Source organism: Heterodontus francisci, chromosome 5 (genome assembly GCF_036365525.1).
Source record: "Heterodontus francisci isolate sHetFra1 chromosome 5, sHetFra1.hap1, whole genome shotgun sequence".
Classification (NCBI taxonomy): Eukaryota; Metazoa; Chordata; class Chondrichthyes; order Heterodontiformes; family Heterodontidae; genus Heterodontus; species Heterodontus francisci.
Genome location: NC_090375.1, coordinates 67,549,153 through 67,569,415, shown reverse-complemented (window position 1 = coordinate 67,569,415; position 20,263 = coordinate 67,549,153). Strand labels below are relative to the sequence as shown.

Here is a 20,263-nt window from a genome sequence, read left to right as displayed (position 1 = left end):
TGCATTCAGTTCTGAGCACCACACTCCAGGACAGATATCCTGGCCTTGGAATGAGGTGCACCACTGGGATTCACCAGAATGATACAAGGTTTAAATTATGAGAACAGGTTGCATAGACTAGGCTTGCATTCTGTTGAGTATAAAAAATTAATTGGTAATGTAACAGAGATGTTTAGAATGATTAAAGGATTTGAACAAGGGGAATAACCTTAAAATTGGAACTAGGCAGTTCGCGGTGATGTCAGAAATCACTTTTCAAGCAGAACACAGTGGAAATCTGAAACACTCACCCCCAAAAAGCTGTTGAGACTAGGTCAATTGAGAATTTCAAAACTGAGATTGATAGATTTTTGTTAGGCAAGAGTACTAAGACTTATGGAACCAAGGCAGGTGGATCGAGGTAAGGAACAGATCAACCATCATCTAAATGGAATGATCTACTCCTGCTCCTAAGTGCGACATGAAGCAACACAGCAGAAGGACTAAGTAGGAGAATAAACGGATGGAAAAGAGAAGTAGTAATGATAATTAAGGGTAGGGATGTCATTTAGGTAAGCAAGAATAGAAATGGTTTCCAAAAATGGAGCATTCTTTTTGAGGAATTTGATAATTTCTTTACCTCTGCCTGGAACAACTGAATCAATCACATGCTTACCAAGAAGCCTATGAGATTATTAGAAACCGACGTAAACGGAAAGCTGATAGTATTTTACTTATCTATTTGATTTTAAAATTGTGAGTTTGGAGCAGAGCCTTGCAATTTCAGGGCTATATATTTTTTATATCCAATATATAATTTGAGCCGATTAAGATTGTTTTACCAAATGGGGAAGTCAAAATGTTCTCATGCCCTGTGAACATGCAGCAGGATAGATTTTTTTTCCAATACACATACTGACTAGCTTCAAAACTCCAGTTCTCTTGAAAATAGATCAACAAAACTACCATGCATTCTTAGGGACAGAGTTTTCAGAGGTTCTTCCAATTATCTGCTGTAAACTTGGTAGCAGATCCATGGATCTTCCGCCAAAACTTATGGATCTTCAGCTGAAATTATGGCAGACAAGTGTTACGACCTCAGTGGAGACCGCTAACTTTAAAACACAAGATATGAACTTCCCTGTGACCAATTAAAGAATCACACAAGATTTCACATTTTAAGACTTTTACTATAAATAAAACTAAAAATCAACATTAACTAAACAGTACTTAATTAGTAGCTAATATACTAAATTACAGAGACAGGTATTCCCGATTCACTTAATGGTTGGCATCCCTCCATCTACGAAAGATGATGGACACGCAGCAAACAATCCAGGGAGGGGGGTGTGTCTTCTCTTGGTGCACCTTTGTTGGTGTCTGTGAAGGCCAATCCTCGAGAGGCAGGTTCTGCCACAAGTGCTCTATGTGAAGCTGCCAAGTGACACTGTGAGTTGTTGTTTTTGATGTTGGCGCCTGTTGCCGAGCTGCTGTAGCAACTGGTCATTGTGGTAGTGCACACCAGTCCACAGGATTCACTTATTAACGCACTCTAAAATCCCACACCACATTTATACATTACACAGTGTTCTCGGCGAAAAGGTATCCTTACAGTTAAAAGTCCCAAACTCCTCCCAGCTGCAATGGGTTAGATCTCCCAGTGTCCTTCCCGAAGCCAACGTCCTCTTAGCTCACTTCTTCCGAGCACATTCGACTGGACTTCTGTTAATAAAGCAGTCTCTGGTGACCCTGTTGGTCTTTTCTCCTCCGCATACATTGAGCCTTTGAACTGGGTTCAAACTTTTGCTGCATCGGTGATCTGAGAGCAGCAACTTCTCCAGGAACAGCTCACTGGTCTCTCTCCACAGACACTGCCTGAGCTGCACAACTAACTGCTGGTATTCCTTTTTTTCTTTTAGCCTCCAAACTGAGGAAAGCCTCTCGAATTTATCCAGATCACAAGTCGATAGTTGTTTACCTTTGACAATACTCAGAAACCATAAGTCTGACAATAGCAAAACCACCTGGGTCTTTGTTTGTTTCCATGTGTTAAAAATTGCAACTCAAACCTGCATTTTAGAGCCCCTAGCTCCCTGTTTATAATCTGAGGGCCTGGGAGAGCAAAACCCATTGTCCTTTGTTACAAACTTGCACCCTGCTTTCAAAAGAGTCTTTGATCTGGGTTCCTTGTTCTCATGGTAACCAAGACCCCTGCTTGTCTCTGGGCAGATTTTGCATAAGGTCACATGTTTCCTCCAAATGTCCATTTTACACTGAATTAAAGATCACAGTTTTTAAAACATAACCATGCTACAAAGTCTAGCATTCATAAAATAAGCATAGAATTCCCATCGAAATTAATAGCAACAGTCTTCAAAGATGAAGTAAATTTCAGAGTAACTCTTACAAAAGACAAATTGTCCTCGACATGCCTGGGTCACACTTAAAAAAAAATCTAAATAACCCAACTCCCATAGATCATGTATTCATTCAAAGTGGTGCCTACCCACTGCCGTGACATAGATTAGCAAAACCTCAGCCCTTACTGGTTTGAAAATCCTTGGCTACATTGACCTCAGCATCAGCAAACGGACACTCTCTAAGGGATTCCGACTTGTCACCCAGAACACATACATTTAATTGCAATAGACGATTCAAGGACACAGTAGAAATCAATTTTAAAAAGGCTATAATACATTAAGAATAAATACATATTTCCTTAAACTTGGACTGTACAGACTTTTATCAGAATGGCTGGCTATCACCGAACACCATGCTGGTGAAGTGGAGTACATTCTCGGGGGTCAATCTTCCTTTCTCTTTTAGCAGGCTCTTAGGCTGCTGGAACCTGATCCACTTTGCCAATTTTCCATGCTTCAATTTCTATCTGCTTATTCCCCCACCTACTTCAGTTGTTCATCGCTCTGTGTCTTGTTTATACCTTCTTTGATGTCTCTCATTATGCCTCCTACTGCCTCACACTAATATCACTTCTGTAATTTAACTATCTCCTATTTTCGACTTAAGCACTTTTCATGTCATTCCACTTATTTTTCTGCGCATGCATATGTGTGTGTGTTTTCTCTTCCTCTTCCCTTTGTTCTGTTCCTTTATAAATGTTATTACCTCTGATAAAGTTTTGACAAAGGATTTTCATCCAAAACATTAATCAATGGGGCCTGCTTGGCTCAGTTACTGGATTCCAAGTCTGCCACAGAAGATTGAATCAGATTGAATCTCTATCATCAGCCATGTCATTCTGAAGCCAAACTGACTCCAAACAGGCACCATTTACTCTTCCCCCAGACGTTAGTTACTAATTGTTCAGGCAACTGAAAAGTGTGGGTTTGAACCCTTGATAAGGAGAGAGCAGGAGACACATGATGAGTAGTACAACTCATCATAAAATTCGCAAGTTTATTGACACTATAAACTCCCGTATGCCACAACTCAACTTGCACTGAATTTTGCTATCACTGAAGTTCTCTTTCCCCTTCACAGTGCAGTCTTGAAAGACTGTGTCCAGCCTAAAGTCTCCATCCACTAGGATACCCAGATACCAATATCAAAAAACCAAAACAGATACACTTCATACCTGCCAAACAATACCTTCAAGATGCCTGTCTCAAATTGTGCAAAGTTATAACATCACACTTGTGTACCCAACACCACAATGATTAGCCCATTGGTTCAGATGGAGAGTACAAGTTCCCCGCCTCCCCCCCCCCCCAAGGTAAGTCCATCTACAAAAAGGAGCATTGTAATTCTTTCAGAAATCCCCATAATGGATGGCACCCAACACATCATTCATAAAAACACTGAAAAGGATGGGTGACAGCGGACAACTTCACCACTCCTTTTTTGAGAGGTTCAGTGAGGAGAAATTTTGCTCATGTCCATTAATTCCCCAGAGCAGGTAGTGCCATGGGCTGCTACTTGCATGGAGGTTTTCAACAATACCAATGATGAGCATGGGGTGGGCCGTGCCAGTAGTGCCAAGGCCAAGGTCTGCTCCTGGGGAATTGACATAAGTCTGTGTAAAGCTGCACTACACAAAGAAATTTCTTCCCCAGTGAGGGTTTATGTTCTGCCCAAACGTGGATCTTGGAGCTGGAGTATACATCGAAGATTTCACGCTGCACATCTATGGTGTTGAGTCTTCTCTCAGTGAATTATTTTTTTCAGAGCCTTTTATTTGCACAGTACATTCTGTTGGCTTTTCTAACTACCACAGAGACAGTTCTTTACTGCAATCTGTTGGACCACTGGCTGGTTACTTTCTTCACAAAGCTCTTAGCTTTCTTTAACGAGATGCTGGCGTTGTTATAAAATATGATACTAAGTAAAAGTGGCTGATGGCTTTTGTGCTTTGAGTAATTACGCCCAGGCACTCAGCCACAGTAACCAAAAGGCCTGGGATCGGGACTGTGACTGCTGGCAGAGTGAGGTCAACTTCCAATGATGTGGCCAATAATTTTCTTGGATTTACAGTGGAACAAAATAATACTAAAGTCATTCATCCACTAGCAAAGCCCTGTTATGGTAACTACAAAGGAAGTTATGTAAAAGCAAAGCACCTCTAACGTGGACAAGCTTCTTCAGGGCAATCAAGCATTGCAGTAAAGGTAGATTAAAACATAACATTTTGGGGGGCCAAGAGTCATGAGGGAAATAAAGTAGAATCAGTGGGTTGAATTCAATACAAAGATAATGCATTTACCCAAAAATTATCCTAAAAGGTTATTCTGTTGATTAAAGTCTTCCATCTATCACAATCAAAAAGGTTGCTCTGGGCTAGTGCCAGGAAGTAATAAATCTAGTGCCCTCTTAAATGGTCTAGCTCTTATTTTAAGATTAGCCCCATGCCCTGGATTCCCCAACAAGAGAAAGTAGTTAACTGTACCAAATCCCTTCAACATTTTAACACTTCAATTAAATCAAAGCTTAAGGGAATACAGGCAAAAGTTTTGCAACCTATCCTCATAATTTACCCTTTAAGCCTTCTCGTGAATAGAGCACTTACTCCTTCCAAGGTCAATATGTACCTTTCCTGAAATCTAAACAGAATATGTTAAAAATACTCAGCAGGTCCGGCAGCATCTGTGGAGAGAGATAGAGAGTCTGGAATTTTTTGCCCTTGCAGAAGCAGGCTGGAGGCGGGGCCTAAAATTGAGTGGGAGGCAGGGGGTGCTATTCCCGTTGCCTTCCTGACCCCGCTGAACAGACGGCCCACCTGTCCCAGGCCAATTAAGGCCCTTAAGTGGTTAATTAATTGCCACTTAATGGTCTTCTCCCACCGCCACTGGGTGGGCGGTTCAGTAAAACCTGGTGACCTCCTTGTATGCTGTGGGGGGGGGGGGCACCCTCCTGATCAGACACCCTGTGCCTGATGGAGGGTTCCCCTGCAGCACAAGCCGTCCCCATTGCAGCACCTCATCCCCAACCCCCACTTGAGTGATGCCCCATTCTCCGCATTGCCAGGGCACAGCCAATTGTCCCTGGTGAGGCCCCACACACTTATCTGCATTCCAGGGCCTTATCCATGTTGCTGGTCCTGGCTGGGTGCAGTTCCAGCAGTGGCCACCGTTCCTGGTGACGCTGCTGGGTCTGAAGAGCTGCCAGCCCACTGATTGCTCGGCAGCTCTTGGAGGCAGGACATCCTGCCTCAGAGGGATGGAAATCCTGCCCGAGGCCAATTAAGGGCCTGGGCCACGTAAAATTATGGTGTGGCTTCCAAGCCCGGAGGAGGCGGGCTCGCCATCAACTTTTTCTGTCAGTGGACGGGGCCTCTAGCCCGAAGTAAAATTCTGACCAACATTTCAGATCTGTGACCTATAGTTAGAACTGGAAAATGTTACAAGTGGATGTTACATGTCTTTCCTAAGGTTCGGCACTGAAAACTGAATGCAGTATGCCAAATGGGAAGATCTATACAACTGAAATATTATCTCAAATATTGAAATACGAAATTGAGAAGGTAAAGGTCAAACATTCAATTAGCCTTTTTTGATTAATTTTGTACCTGTGCACTAGCTTTGTGATCCTCGACACCTAAATCCCTTTGCTTTTCCACAGCTCCTAGTCTCTCAGTATTACAGCAATATTCCAATTTGTTTTTCTCAGTTCCAAAGTGGACAAGCTCAAACATTCCACACTGAACTCCATCTGGCATTGCTCTTCCCAATAACTTAGTCGCTTTACATCTCACTGCAACTTCCTGCTATCATCTTCACAGCTTACTCAATGTTCTCTCTGAGCTCCGTGGTCACGCAGCATTCTGAACAAACCGTGCAGGGAACAAACAGGCTGTGCACAACCAATGTTCCCTTTCAGATGCCTGCATGCATGGATGCGCAGCAGACTTAAAGGGACTGCGCAGTGCAACAAATAGGTTGTGAACAGCAAAGAGAAAATTAGAAGGAACATTGAACTTATTGTGCCACCTTAGTATCATCTGCAAACTTGGATATACAACTCATCCAAAGCATTGATATATATGGGGAATAATTGAGGTCCCAGTACCAATTTCCCTACTATTTCTTTTAATACTCGAGCTGAAAACCACCTGGTCCTAGAGATTTGTCGATTTTAAGTACCATTATTTTCTCCAATACCTTTTTTAAACATATTAAATCTGTAAAGTTCCTCCCTTTAATTTATTTTTGGGTTCTCCTGTATCAGTGGTGTTTTGTCCTCTCCCACCACTGTGAAAATGGATAGATAGTAATTATTCCAATGTAATATTTAAAGCCCAAAATGTCTCAATACCCCAGGACTGGTTGCAGCATCCTGAACAGAGAGATCTTTCAAGTACTTTCTGCTAGTTGAAATAAACTTAAAAGGAAATTGGATTCATGTGTAAGTATGGAAATGTCCAATCTCCAACTGTGTAAAGAAAACAACCAAATGCCAAATAAAATGAAAGCAAAATACTGCCGATGCTGGAAATCTGAAATGAAAACAGAAAGTGCTGGAAATACTCAGCAGGTCAAGGAGCATCTGTGGAGAGAGAAGCAGAACTCTGATTCCAAAGGCACAATGGAGTTATCTTGCTGTGACGATCATGTCCAAGAAAAATGTAGGGGGCAGTAGCAACTTTTATACATGACCTTCTTCGACTTTATCAACTGAGAGGTATTATGGAACATCCTCCTCATATTTGGCTGCCCGCAGAAATTCGTCACCCTCCTCTGCCTGCTGCACGACGACATGCAAGCTGTAATCCTTGCCAATGGATCTTCCACTGACCCAGTCCGAGTGCAAACTAGGGTCAAGCAAGGCTGTGTCATCGCACCAAGGCTCTTTTCCATCTTCCTCGCCACAACACTCCACCTCATCTTCTTGAAGCTCCCTGACAGAGTAGATCTACTGTACAGGACGAGCAGCAAACTATTTAACCTACGTCGCCTCCAGTCCAGAACCAAGGCCATTCCAACCTCTGTCATCGAGCTGGAGTCTGCTGACGATGCTTGCGTATGTGCATACTCAGAGGCCAAACTTCAAACCCTCGTCGATGCATTCACGGAAGTGGATGAAAGAATGGGCCTTAAGCGAAACATTCGGAAGTCAAAGGTCCTCTACCAGCCTGCTCCCACAGCACGACACTGTTCCCCCCGACTATCAAGATCCACGGTGAACCACTGGACAATGTGGATCACTTCCCATATCTTGGGAGCCTCCTCTCAGCAAGGGCAGGCATTGACGATGAAACTCAGCATTGCCACCAGTGTACCAGTGCAGCCTCCAGTCGTCTGAGGAAAAGAGCGTTTGACGACAAAGACCTCAAGCCTGGCACCAAGCTCATGGTCTACAGGGCCACAGTGTTACCTGCCCTCCAGTATGCGTCGGAAACACGGACACTGTACAGCAGACATTTCAAAGCCCTGGAGAGATATCACGAACGGTGCCTCCGCAAGATCCTGCTAATTCAGTGGCAGGACAGGTGCTCCAATATCAACGTCCTCTCTCAGGTCAACATCCCCAGTATCGAGACACTGTCATGGCTAGTCAATTACACTGGGCGGGCCACATTGTCCGCATGCCTGACACAAGATTTCCAAAACAAGCTTTCTACTCTGAGCTCCAATATGACAAGAGGTTACCAGGAGGGCAGAGGAAATTCTACAAGGATGTTCTTAAAGCCTCCCTGAACAAATGTAACATCTCCACTGATTCACAGAATAATACAGTGCAGAAGAGGCCCTTCAGCCCATTGAGTCTGCACCGATGCATTAAAGACACCTGACCTGTCTACCTATTCCCATTTACCAGCACTTGGCCCTAAGCCTTGAATGTTTATGACGTGCCAAGTGCTCATCCAGGTACTTTTTAAAGAATGTGAGGCAACCCGCCTCTACCACCCTCCCAGGCAGTGCATTCCAGGCCGTCACCACCCTCTGGGTAAAAAAGTTCTTCCTCAAATCCCCCTTAAACCTCCTGCCCCTCACCTTAAACTTGTGACCCCTCATAACTGACCCTTCAACGAAGGGGAACAGCTGCTCCCTATCCACCCTGTCCATGACCCTCATAATCTTGTACACCTCGATCAGGTCACCCCTCAGTCTTCTCTGCTCCAGCAAAAACAACCCAAGCCTATCCAACCTCTCTTCATAGCTTAAATGTTCCATCCCAGGCAACAACATTCTGGTGAATCGCCTCTGCACCCCTTCCAGTGCAATCACGTCCTTCCTATAATGTGGTGACCAGAATTGCACACTATACTCCAGCTGTGGCCTTACCAAAGTTCTATACAACTCCAACATGACCTCCCTGCTTTTGTAATCTATGCCTCGATTGATAAAAGCAAGTGTCCCATATGCCTTTTTCACCACCCTATTAACCTGCCCTTCTGCCTTCAGAGATCTATGGACAAACACGCCAAGGTCCCTTTGTTCCTCGAAACTTCCCAGTGTCAGGCCATTCATTGAATACTTCCGTGTCACATTACTCCTTCCAAAGTGTATCACCTCACACTTTTCAGCGTTAAACTCCATCTGCCACTTTTCTGCCCATTTGACCATCCCGTCTATATCTTCCTGTAACCGGAGACACTCCACTTACTGATAACCACTCGGCCAATCTTTGTGTCATCCGCGAACTTACTGATCCTACCCCCCACATAGTCATCTATGTCGTTTATATAAATGACAAACAATAGGGGACCCAGCACAGATCCCTGTGGTATGCCACTGGACACTGGCTTCCAGTCACTAAAACAGCCGTCTGTCATCACTCTCTGCCTCCTACAGCTAAGCCAATTTTGAATCCACCTTATCAAGTTACCCTGTATCCCAGGTGCATTTGCTTTCTTGATAAGTCTCCCATGTGGGACCTTGTCAAAGGCTTTGCTGAAATCCATGTAAACTACATCAACTGCACTACCCTCATCTACACACCTGGTCACATGCTCAAAAAATTCAATCAAATTTGTTAGGTATGACCTCCCTGAAAAAGCCATGCTGACTATTCCTAATCAAATTTCGCCTCTCCAAGTGGAGATAGATTCTCTCCTTCAGAATTTTCTCCAATAGTTTCCCTACCACTGACGTGAGACTCACTGGTCTGTAGCCCTGGCTTATCTCTACAACCTTTCTTGAATAGTGGGACCACATTAGCTGTTCTCCAGTCCTCTGGCACCTCCCCCGTGGCCAGAGAGGAATTAAAAATTTGGGTCAGAGCCCCTGCAATCTCCACCCTCGCCTCCCACAGCATCCTGGGACACAAATCGTCCGGACCTGGAGATTTGTCCACTTTTGAGCCTGCCAAAACCTCCAATACCTTGTCACTCCCTCTGACAATTTGCTCAAGAACCTCACAGTCTCTCTCTCTGAGTTCCATTTCTACATCCTCATTCTCTTGGGTGAAGACAGATGTGAAGTATTCATTCAACACCCTACCAATGTCCTCTGGCTCCACCCACAGATTTCCCCCTTGGTCCCTAATGGGTCCTACTCTTTCCCTGGTTATCCTCTTCCCATTGATATACTTATAGAATATCTTGGGATTTTCCCTACTTTTACCAGCCAGAGCTTTCTCATATCCCCTCTTTGCTCTCCTAATTGCTTTCTTGAGCTCCATCCTACACTTTCTGTACTCCACTAATGCTTCCGTTGATTTGCTCTCCTTGTATTTGCTAAAAGCCTCTCTTTTCCTTCTCATCGTACCCTGACTGCTTCTGGTCATCCAAGGTTCTCTGGGCTTGTTGCTCCTACCTAGTACCATAGAGGGAACATGTTGGGCCTGTACCCTCCCCCATTTCCTTTTTGAATGCCCCCCATTGCTCTTCTGTAGATTTCCCGACAAGTAACTCTTTCCAGTCTACCTTGGCCAGATCCTGCCTTATTTTACTAAAATTCACTCTCCTCCAATCCAAAACCTTTTTTTGCAACTTGTCTATTTCTTTCTCCACAACAAGCTTAAATTATACCATGTTGTGGTTGCTATCACAGGAGATTCGTGGGAATCTCCTGCCCGAGACTGCCCAAAATGGAGAAGAAGCATCTGCGACAGCGCCAGCCAGTTTGAACAAAGTCCACATGCCCAGCCATGCAAACTGCAGAAGCAGCGTTTGGAATTTCGAGCATCCCATTCACTCGCCTCATCAAACACCAGCTGCCCCACCTGTGGCAGAGTGTGCGGATCCAGAATTGGACTATTCTGTCACCTAAGGACGTACAACCCTGGAGTGGAAGAAAGTCACTCTCGTTCCCGAGGGACTGCCTAAGAAGAGAAGACTAATGCCTTCAAAGCCGTTGGTAATCCCAGTACTTACAATTTAAGGAACGTTACTGTAGAGTGACCCTTAGTAACTCTGCTAATTTATCTACAAAAAATCCCGTAATAAACCTAGATCGCATCAGCAGTCCTGTTCGGAGTTGATAATGATGAATTTACTTACACCAAAAAAAAGCTGAGATACACAATTGCAATTGTTCTTTGACAGCTTAACTAGTTTAAAGAGTAAACTAAGTTGACTGGGAAGGTCCTAGCTTCAATCCCAGCCAATGTTGAATTAATTGGGGGAGTACTATCAGCATCAACACCACTTAATGAAGGAAATATTTGCTTCTGATTGGTATCCAGTGAGGCCTGCTAGATGTGATATGTGTGGATACCAAGTGAAGACTGGTTTGGGCTTTCAAGTGAATAGCACATAACACTCATGGTCACTTGGGAGGGAGAAGGAATGGTGTATCAGAATGTGCCTGGTGTCTGTGGTACCATAACCGTGGAATCAAAATTTTCAGGAGGGGAAGGAAAAAAATTGATAGAATATATGGGAATAAAAGAACAATTATTGTCAGTGGTCTGCATCGTAAAGCAAGATGCAAACACTCAGAAGTTAGCTGGAACTAATAAAAACAGACATGGAAATACTGCAAAATATTTATTCAGAACAATGTCAAAGTGGCCCATGAACTCACTGTTTTGAGAAAGCACAGTGAATCAGATTCAGAATTTTAATATACAATGATTTTTAAGAACTCATCAAAAACAGTAAATTACTTGATCCTTCTTTATCAAGATACATTTTATGTGGCTAATTACAATTAAATTTTTTTTAAAGTCTTTTGAGACCATGAATCATATTGCAGGCAGAGAGCCAGTTGATGGAGGGAAGATGTGGACCCAGTGATCTGATAATGCTGCTGTTGATACAGCCACTAGAATTGCACAAAAACAGTTGGTGCAATCCCCTCCTCTGTGCTTGGGATCTACAATCGATGAGAGCGCTCAGATTAGGAATTTATTTGGGGAATTACACTACAAAACTCATTTCCTTTCACTGTATTATGCATGGTTGGTATTTTAACACTCTATGGAGTCATCAAAAAACATTTATCAACATCTTTTAAATGCTTTTTTGTGACGCAGGTAAGTTAACCATCGATTTTGTGCTTGTAGTAGAAAAAAATAATTTTATCTCGTTAGTCCCTCAATATCATGGCAAGTTTAGACTTTAACAATATTTTAAGAAATCTTGAGAGGTTCAATCTACCTTAAAAATACAAGTTTTAATTTGTTAGGTGACTGGTTTTGATCTTCTTACATTTGACATTAATCTAAGACACCATGAACCTCTTTCATGTCTGAAGAGAATTTATAAGCACACACACAACTAAGTGTTTTGTTAGGAATGTGCCAAAAAATTACAAAATTTAGGAAAAGTCTTTTCTCTTCTGCTCCTTCCAAAAAGATACATTTCTTCTCATGTTTATTTGCTTATTTATTATGTTGCTGTCCTGTCACCCGTCATCGGTTAATGCATATGTATTAAGTGGGATGAGCTGGATGATCTAAATTTACATTAAACAATATGGGGTCAAATTGGACAGAGACCCAAATCAAGCACAGGGATTGCGATGCATAATTAACCCAAGCCCATTGATCTAAATACAGGTAGCCACACCAACTTCGTGCTGCCTCTTCATCATAATTTCTGCATGCAGCCAGCACTGATCATGCTGTTCATTGACTGAAACCAACAGCATGGGGCCCAAAATCATACCTTCCTAGCAGTACTCAAAGCTAACCTGCACTCTTAAAAGCTGATCTGCATCTCATAAAGGGGAAGTGCATTGTGGCTGGAACAGTGCTGGGAGTCATGTGAGAAGTGAATCTGTCCTGGGAAACAGTGTGCAATGGCACAACATGGGAAAGAGCGGGCTCCAAAGTTTTCTGACATTACACTGGAGGGTCTTGGTGGAGAAGAGATAAGGAGGAGGGATGTCTTGCATCCATAGTAAGGTAGGGGGCCCTCCACAGACACAGTCAAAAGGCAGTGAGAACAGATAGCTGTGCAGGTAAACTCAAGGAGTCAAGCTCCAAAGACCTGCATGCAGTGCCACAATGATCTAACACGAGTGGTCAAGGTCACTTAATGCATCTTCAAATGTCACATCCCACCAACAGCAGCCTCAGCCACTGCTCAATTCACCACATCCCCACCAGTCACCAACCCAACAATCTCTAGCAATCATATGCTTCACCTCATGCTCACACACCTAGAACTACTGCAAACCTCACACCCAGATCTCTCAACTTGCATACAATACCAGTTATTCAATCACGACAGCCACATCATCCAAACAGAATACACGACACTCAGTAACACACTTCTCTCGCCCTTGCAAGACAAGGTGGCACACAACCAGAGGCAGCAGAAACTAACCAGAGGAGAAAGGCACACCTGCATATCCTAACACCCATGGAAGAAACAGTACTGACCATTATTGAAATGGCCATTGCTAAGGCCTTGGTCAGTGGCAGGGCTGAAACCACTAAAGATGAAGATACCTAATTCCCCTTCTCACATCCAACTTCCCCCTCATCCTACAATCTCTGTTGATTTACAAGCTGCAGACAGTGGAAGCATTCACCTGACTTTCCTCTCTCTCCTCACAGCCCTACCCTTTTGCCTTCGAGTATAAGAAATATGGATTCTGTCATTTTTACTGGTCTTTTTTTATATTATGCATTTTATGTACTTTCATATATATATATATGCTTTGTATAAGCTTTTGGTAAATGAAGTTAACTTTAGCTGTGTATCTTACTGGAAAAAATACTGCCTATACAGTTTGAGTCAACCAGAATTAATTTGTGATAGAGACTTATAACAAACAGATAAAGGGAAAGAAAAGAACAGATATCGAAAACTAAGTAACAAGTTGTGAACAAGTTGTAACAGAGAAGTAGGATGAGTCTTGCTGGAAATGTACGATCTAATGGACCTCAAGGTTATAATGGACTGTTTGTGCACATTGTTTTACACATGTGATCATGATTAATGTGCAAACGGGAGTACTGACAAACAAAATGGCAGACCAATTGAAACAGCGATATGTATGAACCAGTGCACAGGAGGAGCCACCGGCTACGAAGGATAAAGGAACAGACCGAGAGGGGTTTGGTGCACAGATCTCAAGATGACAAAGGGAGAGACAAGAGGAGTCACACGCTATCTGTGCCACTAGAGCCAGTGGTGAGTAAAGACCATCTGGACTAGGATATTGACTGTCGTGGATTTGTTAAGTATTGCTTTTAGCCTTAATAAATCATCCTGATATCACTACATTAGGTGTCTCCTTATCTGAATTCTTATTGTCTGGTCCAAGAACAAATTATAAGTAAGGTTCTAAATCTTACACCAGATACCAAAGAGGTGCAGCCTGGCAAGGCGGTAGAGGAACAGTAGGAAGATAATTTCACACTTGCAGCCACCAGCTCAGATACTGACACTGTGTAATTACAGGTGGTATCTAAATGTGGTCAAACACCAAGCAGCAGTGTGCTGCAGCCAGGGCTGGGGACAAGGATAGCACAGGTGCCAGCCAGCCGAAGAGCAAGGTTGCACACTGGTTCCACTGCAAAGGAGTCAGATGAGGCAATTGATGGGGCAGCTTACAGAAGAAGTCATAGAAAGAACGCTGACGGGTATGCACAACCAAGTGCTTGGTGTATTGGGAAGCCTGCCTTCATACAGCGTCTGATGGCCGATGTCGCAACTTTCACTGCAGCACAAGCAGAAGCCACCCAATGTCCAAGTGTGCAGTGGAAGGTCTGACTGGTGCAAGGTTAGAATGCTGCAATCATGCTGTGGATTACAGTGTTCAAACGTTTGCAGTCCAGCAATCTATCTTTCAACAGATGACTAGGAATGTTGAGGTGTCTCCTTGGAGAAGTGGTTGTGGCTTCATGGAGTATGAACCTGCTGTCCCCACAGGATGACAGTATTTGTCCTCCCACCTACCAGTCTGCCAGCGCCTTTGCTGTTGCCTGTCAGCCAACTAGCCCAGACTGCTGCTCTCCATGCAGAGATGGTGCAATCTACAACTGGGCCTCCCAGGCCCAGAGCTGCGAGATCATCCTCCAGAATCATCTGCATTCTCCTCCACTGAAAGTCAGCAGCTTTCCACCATGCTGCAGCTACTGGGGTCACACTGCATAGAAGCACTAGGACAGGCAAAGGCACACAAAAGACAGGGCATGCACAAGAATGATTAGTTTATGTTTAATTGCAATATTTCATGATATCATTTATAGATGTGGTAGAAATGCTTATTAAGTGGTGGCTTTTATTTTTGTATTTTGACCATGCAGACACTATGATGGTCAGTGGCAGAGGGAAGGCACGGTGTGGGACTGTTGGTTACTGGGGAATTGGGATTGTGGTTACTGGTATCACAGTCAAATTAGTTGTCAAAGATAGCCTGGCAAGAAAGGGGCTGTCTAGCTTGGCTTCTCCCTTCCTCTTCCTCCTCAGCTGCTTGCCATATAACTGGCGACAGGGGCCATTGCCTCATGATGGCAATGTTGTGCAGAATGCAGCAGATTACCACAAACTTGACAGCTGCTCTGCTGCATTCTGCAGGGCTCCTCGCAGCAGACACGTTATTTAAACACTCCGATGATTTGCTTATCAGATTTTGTCTGGCAGCATAGCTTTCATTATATGTATGCTTCCCATATGTGCGCACCAAAGTAAAGAACCATGTTGTCAAAGGATTATCCTTGTTGCCAATAGGCAATCTCTAATTTGTCATGGTGTCTCAAATGCAGCTGGCACACCGGTCTGCGGCAGAACGAAGGCATCATGACTGCTTCCAGGATACAGCAGGGTCATGACTTGCATGATATGGTTGCACGCTGGATGGACATTGAGAAAGTGGACTTCCTTTCAGTTGCGGTACATCTCAGAGTTGATATGCGGCACTCTCAAAGCAACATGCGTGCAGTCAATGGCACCCTGCACCATGGGGAAGCCTGCAATCCTTTCAAAGTCATGTGCTCGCTCTGCCAGCTTGCCTTTGGCAAGAGGGAATGTTATTCAGCTCTCTTGGAACATAGAGCTTCAGTGACCTACTTATGCAACATTGGGCAGCAAAGTGAAGGATGCTGCCGAGTACTACAGGGCTCCTCCAGAGCTGTTGTTTCAGCACCTCTATGCTCTGCTCGAACACATTTTGTGTGACAGCATGGCTCTCATCGTATGTATGATGTGCATGCGTATGGGCCAAAGAATAGCCTTTGTTGCCCAACAGCCACCCTTTGGTTTGCAATGGTGGCTGAAATGCAGCTGGCACAGCGGACTGTCGCAGAATGAAGGCATCATGATTGCTGCCAGGATACTGGGCATTCACCTGCATGAGATGCTGCCTGTGGTTGCACACCAGTTGAACAAAGAGGGAGCGGAATCAGTTCTGGTATATAGCAGAGTTCACATGCAGTGCCTGCAAAGCGATATGCATGCAATCAATGGAACCCTGCACCATGGGAAAGCCTGCAATCCCTCCGTCTGCCGGTCTCTGGCAAGAGAGAACAAAATGTAGTTAGCTCTCTGAAGAGAGGGGCTCAGTGACCGCCCCCTCCTTACTCAACAGTGAACAGTGAATTGCGAAATGTTCTCCTCTCTCTTCTGGCAGTTTGCTCTGCTCGACATGGACTCTGCTCATTCTCTACGTTATGCTGTATTCAAAAGGAATGCCTACTTGTGCTCCCATGTTTGGGAGCAAATGGTTTCTGCAGAAGGCTTGAAGTCACAAAAAGTCCTTCAGCACCTGCCAGACCACTTCCTGTAGATCTTAGTAAGTTGAAAGAACTATGGAAAGCACGAGAAACTTGTAGAATTTTGCAACAGCCAGAAGAAGTCAATTGAAAATTAACCAGTAAGTAGTTGACGATCCCTTTAAATAGTGCCAGTGGACAGACTTTCCTGCTGCTTGTCCAGCTTTCATTGTATGCATGATGTGCAGTGTGTGGGCCATCAAAGGATAGTCCTTGTTGCCCAATAGCTACCCTTTCAGTGGTGGCTGAAATGCGGCTGGCACAGCGGACTGTCGCAGAATGAAGGCATCATGATTGTTGCCAGAATACTGGGCATTCACCTGCACAAGATGCTGCCTATGGTTGCACACCAGTTGAACAAAGAGGGAGCGGAATCTGTTCTGGTATATAGCAGAGTTGACATGCGGTGCCTGCAAATTCAGCAGTGCGAGGTTAAGGGAGGGTGCGGCTGGAGCGTTGAGCTCCAAAATGCACAGCTGGCATCAAATCAACATTGTACTCTGATTGACATCATGATTTACCTGTCTGGATACTTCTGGCAGATGTTAGCTGTACTAAGACAGCACTTGACGCGATTTGCAGCAGAAGTATGTGCGCATGGATCAGACACCGTTTTGGTCCCAGAGTGTCACCTGTAGCACCCAAACAACAGGCTTTACCAAGCAAAACTGCGTGCCCTATATGCTTGGGTTAGATGTGAACATTTAAGATAATCCCTTGAGTTTCAAACCGATATAGATCCTGCTTTGGAATAAATTAAATGTTACTTCTATTACCTCAAAAAACACTAAGCACAGATGAACTAAAATGCTTCAAGAGAATGTATAAAATTAAATTTCAATAAGCATAACTTAAGAATTTTTTTGAAGGAAATGAACAGTACTTAAAATATATAGAATATATAGGGCTGTTTTTCATGGCACAGAGGACTTCCATTTCCTTTAAAACAACATTCCTGATCCAATTTTTCTCTTCTCCTGACTCTTTCTGGGATGTGGCAGAACTCCGATGCCTCACTCAAGATATTGTTTGCTATGAAAAAGCCCAGATAGTTAATGTTGACAAACCATTTCATTATGGGGAGAAAATTACAGTTTAAAAAAAGACTTGCATTTATATGGCACCTTTAATGACCAACTGGATGTTTCAATGCACTTTACAGACAATGAAGTACTTTTTGAAGTGTAGTCACTGTGTAATGCAGGAAACACAGCAGCCAATTTGCATACAGCAAGCTCCCACAAACAGCAATGTGATAATGACCAGATAATCTGTATTTGTGATGTTGTTTGAGGGATAAATACTGACCACGACACCAGGATAACTCCCCTGGTCTTCTTCGAAATAGTGCCATGGGATCTTTTACATCAACCTGAGCAAGCCTTGGTTTAAAGTCTCATCCGAAAGATGGCACCTCCGACAGGGCAATGCTATCTCAGTACTGCAATGGAGTGTCAGCCTTGATTTTTGTGCTTAAGCCTTGGATTGGGACTTGAACCCAGAACCTTGTGACCTTAATTTGATCATATCCTGATCCATGTTTACACATTTGTACTATCCAATAAGAATCACTGGAATGCTAACCAGAAGCAAGTACCCTGGCTGGGATTTTTCTACATAGCTTAGGTGCTGAGGCAAATTGTAGCATCAGTATACTGTCCATTAATATAGTGGTCTGTAGAGACATTCCAGGGGGTCCATGATGCAGGGCCAGCCTTACAGGTGAGCGACCACTCGGTACTGTGCTCGAGTAATCGAATGAGCGGCAGCCAGAGGCACACTCTACTACCCCCACTGCTCCTGGTGTCCCCTGCTCCCTTCGTGCTCTGTCCTGGTTCTGCTCCCCCACTGTGCTCCTGCTGTCTCCTCACTCTGCTATCCCTCTGCACTGCTAGGTCTATCTCCATGCTCTGCTCCTCCACCAGCAGCCACCAACCCCACCCCCCCACCAGCCCCTTCCTCCTGTCCACGATAGATAGACTGCAGCGAGAAGCAGGCATACCCATCTCACTGATAACTGCTTTCTTAAAAGTATTTTTTTTTAACTCTTTACATGCAGTACATTCATGTTATGTTACATATCATTATAAATTAGATGGGGTATTTTTGCTTGTTAATTTCATTTAAAAAGGGGTCCCTCAACCAAAAAGAACCACTGTGTTAACACACTTTGGACGTATAATTCTGGTGCACTCCTACCATTGACAAGATGGAAATATTCTCATATTACAAGATAGAGGTAACGTCCATCCTGGGAAGCAATTTAACCACATGCACTCTTGTAGAGCATTTATTTTATGAAGATTGTAAATATATGCCACCTAAAATTAGTAACATACGTCAGTGGTAACTTCATTCACACTGCTTCTGTTCCTTTAATGGTCTACCATAAATTAATAACTGCAGAACAAAACCTAAAACTTACCTCTGTAATCTCCTCTAGCCTCACAACCCTCCAAAATATCTGCACTCCTCTAATTCTGGCATGTTACGCATACCCAATTTTAATTTTTTTAAATTGTAGCACACAAGGAGATGGAAATTCATTACTTATATCATAGTAAAAGATCTGTTGCAAACAAAAGTGATAATATGGAATTCAGTTGTGTTATTAAGTTTGAAAGTGACATACTCCAATCACAAACACAAATCTTGAACTTAAAACCAATTACTTAGGTATGAGGGGAAAGCTGGCTATGGTTGATTGGATAAATAGACTAAAAGGTATGGCAGTAAATGAACAGTGGGGAACATTTAAAGAAACAATTCAAAATGTTCAACAAAAGTACAATGGATTTAAAAGCAAAATCTCAGCAAGAAAGATCCATCCGTGGTTTACTCAGGAAGTTAAGGATAGTATTAGATTAAATGAAGACACTTAAAATGTCACCAAGAACAGTAGCAAGCCTGTGGATTGGGACGTTTTAGAAACTAGCAAAGGTTGACGAAAAAGTTGATTAAAAAAAAGGGAAAAAATAGAATATGAGTAAACTAGCCAGGAATATAAAAACAGATTGTAAGAGATTTTACAAGTATATAAAAAGGAGAGTAGCTAAAGTAAACAGTCCCTTAGAGGCAGCGATAGGAGAAATTATCATGGGAAATGACAAAATGGCAGAGACATTGAACAAAAAATATGTCTGACTTCAGAGTGGAAAACACAAGTTAAATACCAAAAATTTAGGGTAACCTCAGGGCTTAAGGTAATTAAGGTAATTGATATCAGCAGAGAAAAAGTACTGGAGAAATTTAAGGGATTGAGAACTGATAAATACCGAGGAAGCTGATGGCCTACATCAGGGTTGTCAAATGGCCCACAGCCACAATCCAGCGCGCCAAAGATTTCCATCCAGCCCATGGATGTATTTCAGAGATGAGAAATTTCCCATTGGCTTCTTCTTCCAGACCGGCTTTTTAAAAAAATCGCAGCCATCAGTTTCACAGCTGACACGTGCTGACATCAGGAATAGCGGTTTCCCAACTTTGGACAGATTCCGGACTTTCTGGCGGGTTCCCACATTTTTCTTTATGAAAAGCCTGCCAAAAAACCCCGAATCTGTCGAAAGTTGGGAAACCACTATTCCTGACTTCAGTGCCTGTCTGCTATGAAACTGACAGCTGCAATGTTTTAAAGGGAGCGAGAGTGTTCAGCATTGCAGCTTAAGAGTAAACGCGAAACGCCATCTGGGTTTGTGATTGGTCTGTTCTTTATAAAACA

The 20,263-nt window shown here is 43.4% G+C and overlaps 1 protein-coding gene across 2 annotated transcripts in view; it reads right to left on the bottom strand.

Moving 5' to 3' along the window:
- Positions 1–20,263, bottom strand: part of rad54b (RAD54 homolog B) — a 246,674-nt gene that overhangs the window by 82,865 nt on the left and 143,546 nt on the right. Inside the window, exon 1 of one of the 2 annotated variants that reach the window (XM_068031595.1) lies at positions 1,592–1,726. The exons of the other annotated variant lie outside the window; for it this stretch is intronic. The gene's annotated coding sequence lies outside the window, so the exon portion shown is untranslated. Of the gene's footprint in view, positions 1–1,591; positions 1,727–20,263 lie in introns of those variants that run through there. 2 annotated transcript variants of the gene reach the window in all.